This window comes from Salvelinus namaycush, chromosome 21 (genome assembly GCF_016432855.1).
Source record: "Salvelinus namaycush isolate Seneca chromosome 21, SaNama_1.0, whole genome shotgun sequence".
Taxonomy (NCBI): Eukaryota; Metazoa; Chordata; class Actinopteri; order Salmoniformes; family Salmonidae; genus Salvelinus; species Salvelinus namaycush.
In genome coordinates, this window is record NC_052327.1 from 39,925,533 (window position 1) to 39,938,592 (window position 13,060).

Here is a 13,060-nt window from a genome sequence, read left to right on the forward strand (position 1 = left end):
ATTTCCTGTGATTGAAGGGTGCAAAATCTACTTGTCACTTAAATCTCGCTGGATTGATTACTTTCATTTGACTCCTGCGGCTCTTTCATACTCTTGCTTGTGCCTCTCGTTTCCCCCCGTTAACGTTACAAGCGCGGAAATGTTTATAATGACCTGTCAAACACACTAATGGCTGAAATGGGCTCAATTGAATATTATTGTATTTCCGTTGAATCTATAAGAACTCTAAACTTCGTTGGGGATTTAATGAACCCTCTCGACACTTACATCACAAGAAAGTGAAGGGAAATGTATTTTGATGGGTTTTTAATTCCACAAAAAATAAACAAAGTAATAATTTAAAACCGTTGACATTTTTACAAATTAGATGCGCTAAAATGAAAACAACCCTCCCGAAAATGAATACTCGGATTATAGTGATATTATGTTTGATCTCGCAAACAATGTAAAGTACTGTATGTTTAGATAGATGTAATCTAGAACCAAGCATGTTGATTTTTAATCCAAGGGTGCTATAGACACTAGTGGCTTCCCTTACCAATTGAACATAGCCACTGCCCTAGCCTGAAGCGGGGTTGTTTCGGAAGCATACAGTCAGTCCACATTCGAAGTTCCCAAACAGCAAAAACATTCAATGAGATCCAGGGATATGGTGCAACAAAAAGGTTTATTCTTCTTAAATCTAACATAAAAAAATGATTATCCAATCAATTTAAAGCCTAGATTACTTGACATGAAAAATACATAATATGGCCTGTTTGTATGCATGCATGTATGGCCAAAAGACTATACTGCTCCCGGGTCTAGCTAGGACACCCCCCACCAAAGTCCCAACTTCCTGCCTTTATCTTATCACTAAAACACTTACCACAGTACAATGAGTGGGCAAGAGGGGGAGACAAAAACAACATTTTGCTAATAACAAAGGAATATATCTCAATCAGGTAAATATATAAATCATAAAGGTACGCACCTAATATTTCATCATATTTAATATATTTACACACGTACATGGAGCTCTGTATGCTCTGTATACAAATATGTCGAAATTGTCTCAAACAGACACACTTGTTGAATTATGAAAGAGAACATGACAACAACAGTAATTAATGAGGCATTTAGACAGCACAGGAGAGTGCTGGTAGGTTAGATGGAGCAGGAGAGTGCTGGTAGGTTAGATGGAGCAGGAGAGTGCTGGTAGATTAGACGGAGCAGGAGAGTGCTGGTAGGTTAGATGGAGCAGGAGAGTGCTGGTAGGTTAGATGGAGCAGGAGAGTGCTGGTAGGTTAGACGGAGCAGGAGAGTGCTGGTAGGTTAGATGGAGCAGGAGAGTGCTGGTAGGTTAGACGGAGCAGGAGAGTGCTGGTAGGTTAGACGGAGCAGGAGAGTGCTGGTAGGTTAGACGGAGCAGGAGAGTGCTGGTAGGTTCGACGGAGCAGGAGAGTGCTGGTAGGTTAGACGGAGCAGGTGAGTGCTGGTAGGTTAGACAGAGCAGGTGAGTGCTGGTAGGTTAGACGGAGCAGGTGAGTGCTGGTAGGTTAGACGGAGCAGGTGAGTGCTGGTAGGTTAGACGGAGCAGGAGAGTGCTGGTAGGTTAGACGGAGCAGGAGAGTGCTGGTGGGTTAGACGGAGCAGGAGAGTGCTGGTAGGTTAGACGGAGCAGGAGAGTGCTGGTAGGTTAGACGGAGCAGGAGGGTGCTGGTAGGTTAGACGGAGCAGGAGAGTGCTGGTAGGTTAGACGGAGCAGGTGAGTGCTGGTAGGTTAGACGGAGCAGGAGAGTGCTGGTAGGTTAGACGGAGCAGGAGAGTGCTGGTAGGTTAGATGGAGCAGGAGAGTGCTGGTAGGTTAGATGGAGCAGGAGAGTGCTGGTAGGTTAGATGGAGCAGGAGAGTGCTGGTAGGTTAGATATGTCTACTATGCTATGCTGACGTGTCCACTCACACGATAGCTGAACATGCACATTTAATGCACACTAATTCTCTACTCAAGTGCTTCTTCATGCCATATACTCAGCACTTCCCATGCTCTAGTCCAGGCCCCTGCTCTTACCTCAAGCCACAGTGACTTGCCATGGTATTTGAACATGGAAAATAAAATGCAAACATGACAAGAGTGCAGAACTAGGACCGTACAATCAAGTTTTTTATTCAATTAGCAGACACTCTTATCCAGAGCAACTTAACAGGAGCAATTAGGGTTAAGTGCCTTGCTCAAGGACACATCAACAGATTTTTCACCTAGTCGGCTCGGAGATTCAAACCAGCGACCTTTCGGGTACTGGCCCAACATTCTTAACCGTTAGGCTACCGAACGCCCTGATAGTGTATTTAGCAGAGTAGATAGTGATGAAAAGTCAAATGTCTATTCAGTTTGCCTTTCTGTAATGAAGCTTGTTAGTGATATCACTAATACAGTAAGTGATATCATAAACAGTGAGCTGACCCCGACTCTGGACTGTATTCACATTACACAGTCCTCCTCTCTGAACCCACGTCAGATGACCCAGTCCCACCCTTCTCCCTCTCTGTGTATATCTGTGAGAATAAACATGATGGCTGTCTGACGGAGTGAGTCCCATGAACCACCACAATGCTGAAACAAACTCTGCTTAGCTGCTCCACAGCTCTGTAAATATTTGTCCTTGCTGTCACATAAAGAGATTCCTCTTCCCTTTACATACTGTATCTGCACCGCTATATTTATCTACTTTTTCCACCCTTCAATCGTTGTCGAATGACTTTGCCTAAGTCGGCATTTCTCTACATTCCTGTTTTAACTCTCACCTCTATGGGTTGAGGGAGTAGCTGAGGTACATATGTTTGTCAGAGCTACTTGAAAGGACTAGACAGTTCTGATATTAAGATGAATTATGTGGAATTGGATTATGGTGACACGATCAGGACACGTCTGGCTTGGCTGGAGATAGATAAGCCCCGGAATCCCTGAAGTTCCCATAGTCTGGAGAGAGACAGGGAGACAGAGAGAGGGAGGGGGGAGAGTGAAGTGAGGGAAAGAAAGCAGAGAGAGGGGGACAGTTCTCTGACATGGGAAGCTCTCTCTCACACACACTGAGCTGTTGCAGGGTCACACTGATATGAGCATGCAGCAGAAGTGGAATACTTAACGCTGATGTCGTGTCATCATTCTCATGGAAACTTCCATTTCCTATCAGGGACTATCACACTGGAAGGCCTTCTAGTTCAAGAGCAGTTCAATCACATCCAGTTAGTCTCTAATCTTTTGAAATGTCCCATTTGTGGCCTGTAGCCACTCACATACAGAACAGTCACACAGGCACTACCTCTCTTTCACGCACACACACAATCTCACCCACTCAAAAGCTAACCTTAAGGACAGCAATCTCAGAAACAGGAGATCATTAACAGATTATGATGGGTTTGCAGGGTGTCTACCTGATGAGGGCATTATGTTTGCTCACAGATGCCATACCTCTCAACATGGATCCTCTCTCACTGAACCTGTTAAGACTGGTTCAGCAAGAGGTAAGGCAAACGTTTGCCTTTTGGATATGGAAACTGACCTTAACCTGACAGAACAATATGTATATCATATGTATCTAGGCAGGATGTGGGTTGGAAGTCATGGCATTGAATAGCACCCTGTTCTTATCACTAGAAAGTGAGGGACCCCTGTCCAAAAACAACCCTAGCCCCTAACCATTTGTGTAGGTCAGACAAGATTGGATAAGCAATATGCTGGTAGCTCCACTTTTGCCATATGCTTACACCTACCCAATCATTTCAGATGTACAGTACACATGTGCCTGGGTCTAAAAGGAGGGGGGCCAGAGGCTGTTTATGGCCGGAGCCTGAATGCTATGGATATAGCCCTGCTGCCTGCCTGTTGATAGGATGGTGCCGTAAGTATCTGCACGTTCACAGTCTGACATACACCACTTACTTATCTATCTACTGGGTGTCACTCTGAGTAATCCATGAGGCAATAAACTAAACACTGAAACCACACAATGGAAATAAATATACTTGATGCCACATGATTTCAATAGAAAGTTTACTTTTTTTTGTTAGGGTAACATTGTCAAGTCACATTGTCATTGGTTTGGAACAGAGTATATATACATTGATACAAGTTCTGGACTATATTTGTGCTAATTAACGAAATACACACAAAAGTAAACTAAGGCAATGCCAGAGAAACACTCACCACCAGCAGGCTAGAGTCCCAGTAGATGGCATGCCAGGTCTATAGGGGGGCAGCTCCATAGTAGGTCTAATGTAAAGGCCTCTGACTGTATAGCCTGGAGATAGTGTACTACATACAGTAGTACTCAGAAAGACCACAGGGAGGGCAGTAATGCTGAAGCAAATAATTATTCCCACATAACAGGTGTCAGATAGCACGAGATGTTGCATTTGTAAAGTGTGTCTGGACAGGGCCTTTCCCGCAGCGGCAGTAGAGAAGTCTCCCCAAACCCAGGTTAGCCGCTGTCACACGCACAGTGGAATTGGGATAGGCGCAATGTACGTTAGTCAGTGGCTAACCTGATTTCAGATTCATAAAATAAATCCTACCAAATGATAACTGAGGGGGAAACAAATATGGTATGTATTATACAGTAACAACACAATAATAGCATAACAACAATAATAATAATCATCATCTTATTTGATATCAACATGGCATGCAAATATAGGCTAAAATCCATTGTGGCTATAGGAATTGTTTTACAGCGCAAGTTGCCTAAATAGTGTGCATCCAAATACTGAAAATAACTTTGGGATTCGAAACTATGTGCAATCTCAGTTGGTTTGGGAGGCTCCTCCTTGACATATTCATCAACATTTTCGATACATTTCGGTTGTAAAATATTTAGCATGGTTCTCATTTAATCCTATCAGTCAAATTACAATATGATCAACAACAAGGGAAGTAATTCTACAACATAGGCCTAACACATCATCAAATTCAACGATGCATCGAGCTATTTCAAAAACATTTTGAAAATATTCTCAGGAAATTATTACAACATTTCACCAGATAAAGATACAGAAGTCTACTCACCAATCTCCCACATTTTCCTTTTGAATAGATAATGTGTAAGAGAAAATAACTCCAATAGCTCTGACGAGTGCCACACGTTCATACATTCAAACACTGTAACTGTTTTCTCAAAAATATGTCAAATATTTCATTAAAGTTAGATGCATTTAAAGAATAGCAGTTTAGGCCACACTAACCCATAAGTTCAGTTATCTTGCGCTACCCCAAAACTACCCATTCCCCTGCATCTCTGCAACCTGACCTGCATATGCAAAGCATACAGATATTGGCGTCTTGTAAAGCGTGTGGACACTATTCCTACTGTACAGCCCGCCCAATAAAGACAACCATCGAATTACAGCGTCCAATTGGTGTACTTAACACCACCAATGGGTTTAGTGGATTTCCTTGAGTTATAGTTGGGGTGCGGCGCGTTCGTTTCTGCACGTCTCAGGCTATATTAGGAATAAACCATTTTCGCGTCATCAATTTCCTGCCATCGGCAATATTAATCAGAAAGGCGGTTACGACAAGATTCCCCCCGTCTAAATCGGGCAAACTGTAATGCAACATTGGTCATTGGAGTCAAGGGGCGTGCATTTAACCCGTTTTGAGAAAAAGCGCTCTACCCGTACTACTGAAAGTGGTTGAACTCTGCTCGCTTGTGTACATTGTTGCCATGAGGCGAGTGTGGTTGTGCACGTACCAAGGATGCTGCTTCATTACAGTAGTGGAAATCAGAGCGAGAGAGCGCGAATGGCACAGACTGTATGATCTGGACTAATGGGGTCGTGCAATCATACAGTATTCAAGGCGCATTACCGATTATCTTTAATTATTTAGATGTCCTGCAAGATGCAAACTTCAATGTTGGATACAATTGCCTAACACTCATGATCATTATTTTATACACGTTTAACACATTTTAAACAAATACAAAAACATTTTGCTGAGAAATAATCTATAATTAAACTGCCTTCGAGTGCGAACGTCGTCCTATTCCTGTTGGCAATTCTTCATAACCATTTCCCCCCCATTTTAGTTTGCATATTCCCACGTTTCCTCTAACTACTGAAATGTGGTATGTTCAGGTTCAACAACATTACCAAGTAACCTTTTTGAACCGGAACAGGTCGATCAACAGTTTAGCAAAGCAATAGAATCGTGTCTGGTCAGAAAATGCCAGACCATACCATTTATTTGATTGGATACAATCGGATACAGTGGGGACAAATTCTACCACATACAAAACAATAAAGCATACATTTCTTACACTATATTATGTAACAGGTCCACCCAGGTACTGTATTTCATTTCAATATCAACCAGCATAGAGCAGGAAAGCCACATAGTATGTAGGCCAATGCCTATTATCAGTGGAATGATCAGGGCAGGATTACAAATGGACAGGGCAAGTGCCCTAAGCTCCCATAGTATGCACAATTTTCTCTCAGCCTCATGGCAAAATGTGTAGAATAGCAGAAAATGTGCTATAAAACTGCACATTTTTCTCTCTGTCCCATGGCCAAATGTGTAGAATTGCAGGAAATTAACTCACAGCCTCATGACAAAATGTGTAGAATAGCATTATAAAACTACACATTTTTCTCTCTACCCCATGGCAACATGTGTTGAAATGCAGGAAGATAGCAGTTTTCCCAAAACAATCTGCCCCCCCCCCAATAAAAGCGCAAATAAAACATTTTCTCTATGTCCCATGTGTAGAGAAATGTGTAGAATTGCAGGAAATTAACTTTTAAACTGCAAAATTAGCTCACAGCTTCATGACAAAATGTGTAGAATAGCATTATAAAACTGCAAATATGTCTCTCTGCCCCGTGGCAAAATGTTTTGAAATGCAGGAAGTTAGGGACAGATTGCAATTTATAGGGGGGAAGGGTGGTCCGATATAGGGGAGGGTTGTGTTTTTTTGTTGGGCACAAGGCTAAGTGCCATAAACAAAGTCAACTTCCCACAAAGACAGGTCGGAAAAAGGGATACCTAAGTATGGTTCTCAATCAGAGACAACGATAGACAGCTGTCCCTGATTGAGAACCCTACCTGGCCAAAACATAGAAATACAAATAATAGAACATAGAATACCCACCCCAACTCACACCCTGACCAAACCAAAATAGAGACATAAAAAGGATCTCTAAGGTCAGGGTGTGACATGCGCCTCCCCTATATCAAGGGGTTTTGCTACTTCTCTTATGCACTATGCTTCTCCATGTGTTAACTTTTATTATAAACTGGGTGGTTTGGTCCCTGAATGCTGAATGGCTGAAAGGTGTGGTATATGAGACCGGTATGACAAAAAAAATATTTGTTCTGCTCTAATTATGTTGGTAACCAGTTTATAATGGCAATAAGGCACCTCTGGGGTTTGTTGTATATTGCAAATATACCACGGCTAAGGGCTGTATCCAGGCAATCAGTGCTGTGTCGTGCCTATGAACAGACCTTAGCCATGGTATATTGGCCATATACTGTACCACACCCCCCCGGGCCTTATTGCTTTACTATACCTCAGGTCGGTATAATCTACCAGTCCAGTGGTCCATCCTGCCTTTTATCCACCATTCATATTGACAATAGTGCTAGGTGGATCTTTTGTCCATATTTGCAATAGGCTAACTAGCAATCATACCACACATAAAAGCATTCAAAGCTACATGAACTTTCAGTATGAATCGACAAGAACAAATAGGAATAGCTGATAGGCAGCGGAGATGCCACGTTCATCATTGCGCATGAAAGAACAGTGAAGACATGACGCACAGCTCAAAAAGCTCCCCTATTGATCTAGTTTAGGAACAATAACATTATTCTACCTAGACTAGCCTACAACACCACAATGCAATGAATAATTTATTATTGTTTTCAAGCGAGTGCTGCAGTGAAAATGTCATTTGAATAATGGTGCAAAAGCCCTGTGATTTGAATGTTTAATTCAAAAGTGTCTATCTCTCTGGGGCTAGGCCTAAGCTTGTCTTCGTTAATATAGGCTATATCCATTTTTTAAAATGTTAATATCATACAGTGGACACCTAAGCCTATAGGCCTATGAATGCAATGACCTGATGTATTTAGTGCTCAGATCTTGAGGTGGGCAATTCTTTTTTAAGGAAAGTAGTCTAAAAAACTATATACAAAAATGGCTATAAAGTTTTGGATATGCTACACATTTAAACCCAAGGAATAATGTTTTTGTAATTTGTTATAGGCAGTCTTTAAGGACTAGTAAATGTGGCTCATTTGGCCAATATCCTTCCTTTATTGATAAGTCGGATCTTAAAGGCATACATTTCTCAAATATCTGGTAAATTAAAATCTTCATGGTCACGTTGTCTGGCACCAAATTTTCCTAAAGGAAACTCTGAAATGTGCATATTGTTTTTATATAGATTTGATCATATTCACATGAAAATCAGTCACCAATTGGATGAAAACCGAGCTATAGACACCCTAAAGACTCTGGCAAGTGTGCTACTCTAGTGTCACGTTGATTATGCCTGCACATCATGGTTCACCAACAGCCTCAAACATCTAAGAACAAGCTACAGACCAGTCAAACAAGCTTGAAAGATTTGTACTTCAACTCCCCCCTCATACTCATCTGGAGGTTGAGCATTTTCTTTTTTTTATGGAATATCTACATCGGCGTACAGAGGCCTATTATCAGCAACCAACACTCCTGTGTTCCAATGGCACGTTGTGTTAGCTAATCCAAGTTTATAATTTTAAAAGTCTAATTGAGTATTAGAAAACCATTTTCCAATTATGTTAGCACAGCTGAAAACTGTTGTTCTGATTAAAGAAGCAATAAAACTTGCGTCCTTTAGACTAGTTGAGTATCTGGAGCATCAGCATTTGTGGGTTCGATTACAGGCTCAAAATGGCCAGAAACAAAGACCTTTCTTCAGAAACTTGTCAGTCTATTCTTGTTCTGAGAAATGATGGATATTCCATGCGAGAAATTGCGAAGAAACTGAAGATCTCGTACAACGCTGTGTACTAATCCCTTCACAGAACAGCGCAAACTGGCTCTAACCAGAATAGAAAGAGGAGTGGGAGGCCCCGGTGCACAACTGAGCAAGAGGACAAGTACACTAGAGTGTCTAGTTTGAGAAACAGACGCCTCACAAGTACTCAACTAGCAGCTTCATTAAATAGTACCCGCAAACACCTGCCTTAATGTCAACATTGAAGAGGTGACTCCGGGATGCTAGCATTCAAGGCATAGTTGCAAAGAAAAAGCCATATCTCAGACTGGCCAATAAAAATAAAAGATTAAGATGGGAAAAAAGAACAGACACTGAACAGAGGTGCTCTGCCATTCACAAAATTTCTGAATTCTCAAAATATCACTACTAATAAGAGTACTGCAATTGTTTTTTACATTATATAGTACTACAAGTACCAGAGCCCTGCCTAACCTAAGTACAGCGGGTCCCTAATGTAAACTGGATCTCTTTCCTCAATTGGAAAAGCCTAGACTGTCCCACTTTAGCTTCTACATGCTGTTCTACTTTAGCTAGCTAGGGTTGGTAAAGTGGGACAACAACAAAAATGACTAAATTACAAAATTCAAACATAATATTGGCAACTTTTTTTGATGCACCAGTACATAGTATGCACATTTACACCACAAATTTGCACAATGCATTATGAAAGTTTTATAACCTTAACATAAAATAAAATAAATAGCTATGTGACTGATCATACCGTGTGCTTCTCAGCTTCCTGTTTGAAGCTTGCTCTGCCACCCTCTATCACACCGATCATTGAGCCGCGGGACGATTTTTCTTTGAGCGGATGGTCTGGGGGCCGGAAGGTGAGACTGCAAATTGACCTCTATTATGCATGGGAATACTTGGGAACAGATTTCTTAAATTAAAATCACTTGGAGTGTCAACGAATACCACCGAAGGTGGCTCCCCTTCCTTTCGGGTGGCGCTCGGCGGTCGTCGTCGCCGGTCTACTAGCTGCCACCGATCCCTTTTTCCTTTTCGTTTGTTTTTGTCTAATTGTTTTCACCTGTTCCTTGTTGGGGTTTTGGGATGGGTGTTATTTAAGTTCGTTTAGCCCGCTGGTGTTTGTGCGGGCTTGTTGTTATTTGACGTATCTGGTGTTTGTGTTCTTTTGGGTTTTCGCTGTCCGGTATTTTTAGTAACTATGGTTTTGGGTTTGTTGCACCTGTGTTTTGGGCTTCACCCATGTTTGTAACTGGTTACTTTACGAAAGGACATTAAAGCGTTTTTCCCGTCAGCCTTCTGCTCTCTGCGTCTGACTCCACACCCATCACTCTCCAGGCGTTACATGGAGCTGATTTCCTGGTGTTTTTACAGTCTATTATGTCCAGCATTGAAAAAAAAATATATATATTTGTATTTATTTTTTGGGGGGCCAAATTCGGCCCACGGGCCGCCAGTTGGTGAACCCTGCTCTATAATGTCATGTGATCACACATCATGTGGTTTCTCTGCAAGGGCTTAGTAAACAATATTTTTGATTTTCTCTTGTCAGACCAAGAAATAGACGTGTCAGGATTAAGCTGTCCCAGTTTATGACTTCCCACTCTTTCTGAATTCCCCCTATGCCTATTTAAGGATCTGTTTGAAATATCAAAACTGGTGGAGAAAGCAATGGGATAAGTTAAATCTATGAAAATCAAGAGAAGTGGACTTCTGTTGATCAGAAGAAACGTGTGATGGATCTCAAGTCAACTGATGGATATGTGTCATGCTTTGATCTACTGTATGAAGCAGGGCACCTGTTAAAGCAAACAGGTGCCCTGGTCTCATAGACTCGATGTAACATAGTGAATGTAAACAAAAAGAGGTTGGTTGGTCGGGGTGGACGGGAGTCATTTCTGGAGTAGCGTAAGAATTCAACAATGCTCTACTGAAGAAGATTCATGGAGTGGTCGATGCACGTAGAATGAATCGCATGGTCAATTAATCAATCATTCAAATGTATTTATCAAGCCCTTTTTACATCAGCTGATGTAAGGAAAACCACCCTAGGAAGAAACTTAGAGAGGAATCAGGCTCTGAGGTGGCCAGTCCTCTTCTGGCTGTGCCTGGTTGAGATTATAACATTACATTGCCAAGATGTTGAAATGTTCATAGAAGACCAGCAGGGTCAAATAATAATAATAATCACAGTGGTTGTAGAAGGTGCAATAGGTCAGCACCTCAGGAGTAAATGTCAGTCATTCGAAGCTGGAGACAGCAGGTACGGTAGAGGAAGAGAGTAGAGGAAGAGAGTCGAAAACAGCAGGTCCGGGACAAGGTAGCACCAATGGTAAATGGCAGGAAGGAGAAGTTTGTCTGTTCTTGTGTTTTTTGATGAGCTTCTCCCTTTCCGAATGCAGCTGGGATATGTGAACTACTCTGTCAGAGCGTTTATCCCCAGACCATTGCAATGTACCCACTATAAAATGTAGCAGAGTCTATGACTAGGGTGGCTGGAGTCTTTGACAATTTTTAGGGCCTTCCTCTGACACCGCCTGGTATAGAGGTGCTGGATGGCAGGAAGCTTGGCCCCAGTGATGTACTGGGCCGTATGCACTACCCTCTGTTGTGCCTTGCGGTCGGAGGCCGAGCAGTTGCCATACCAGGCAGTGATACAACCCGTCAGGATGCTGTCGATGGTGCAGCTGTAGAACTTTTTGAGGATCTGAGGACACATGCCATGTCTCCTGAGGGGCAATAGGCTTTGTCGTGCCCTCTTCACGACTGTCTTGGTGTGTTTGGACCATGATAGTTTGTTGGTGATGTGGACACCAAGGAACTTGAAGCTCTCACCTGCTCCACTATAGCCTCGTCGATGAGAATTGGGGCGTGCTCAGTCCTCCTTTTCTTGTAGTCCACAATCATCTCCTTTGTCTTGATCACATTGAGGGAAAGGTTGTTATCCTGGCACCACATGGCCAGGTCTCTGACCTCCTCCCTATAGGCTGTCTCGTCGTTGTCGGTGATCAGGCCCACCACTGTTGTGTCGTCGGCAAACTTAATGATGTTATTGGAGTCGTGCCTGGCCCTGCAGTCATTGGTGAACAGGGAGTACAGGAGGGGACTGACCACACACCCCTGAAGGGCCCCCGTGTTGAGGATCAGTGTGGTGGATGTGTTGTTACCTACCCTTACCACCTGGGGGCGGCCCGTCAGGAAGTCAGGATCCAGTTGCAGAGGGGGGTGTTTAGTCCCAGGGACCTTAGCTTAGTGATGAGCTTTGAGGGCACTATGGTGTTGAATGCTGAGCTGTAGTCAATGAACAGCATTCTCACGTAGGTGTTTATATTTTGTCCAGGTGGGAAAGGGCAGTGTGGAGTGCAATAGAGATTGCATTATCTATGGATTTTTATTTATTTTATTTAACCTTTATGAAGTAGGCAAGTCAGTTAAGAACAAAATCTTATTTACAATGATGGACTCCCCCGGCCAAACCCTAAGCTGGACGACGCTGGGCCAATTGTGGGGCGCCCTATGGGACTCCCAATCACGATACAGCCTGGAATAGAACCAGGGTCTGTAGTGACGCCTCTAACACTGAGATGCAGTGCCTTAGACCGCTGCGCCACTCGGGAGCACTCGGGCGGTATGGAAATTGGAGTGGGTCTCGGGTTTCTGGGATAATGGTGTTGAAGTGAGCCATGACCAACCTTTCAAAGCACTTCACTTCATGGCTATAGACGTGAGTGCTACGGGTCGGTAGTCATTTAGGCAGGTTACCTAAGTGTTCTTGGGCACAGGGACTATGGTGGTCTGCTGAAACATGTTGGTAATACAGACTCAGTCAGGGACAGGTTGAAAATGTCAGTGAAAACACTTGCCAGTTGGTCAGCGCATACTCGGAGTACACGTCCTGGTAATCCGTCTGGCCCTGTGGCCTTGTGAATGTTGACCTGTTTCAAGGTATTTCTCACATCGGCTATGGAGAGCATGATCGCACAGTCGTCCGGAACAGCTGATGTTCTCATGCATACTTCAGTGTTGCTTGCCCCGACACGGGCATAGAAGTAATTTAGCT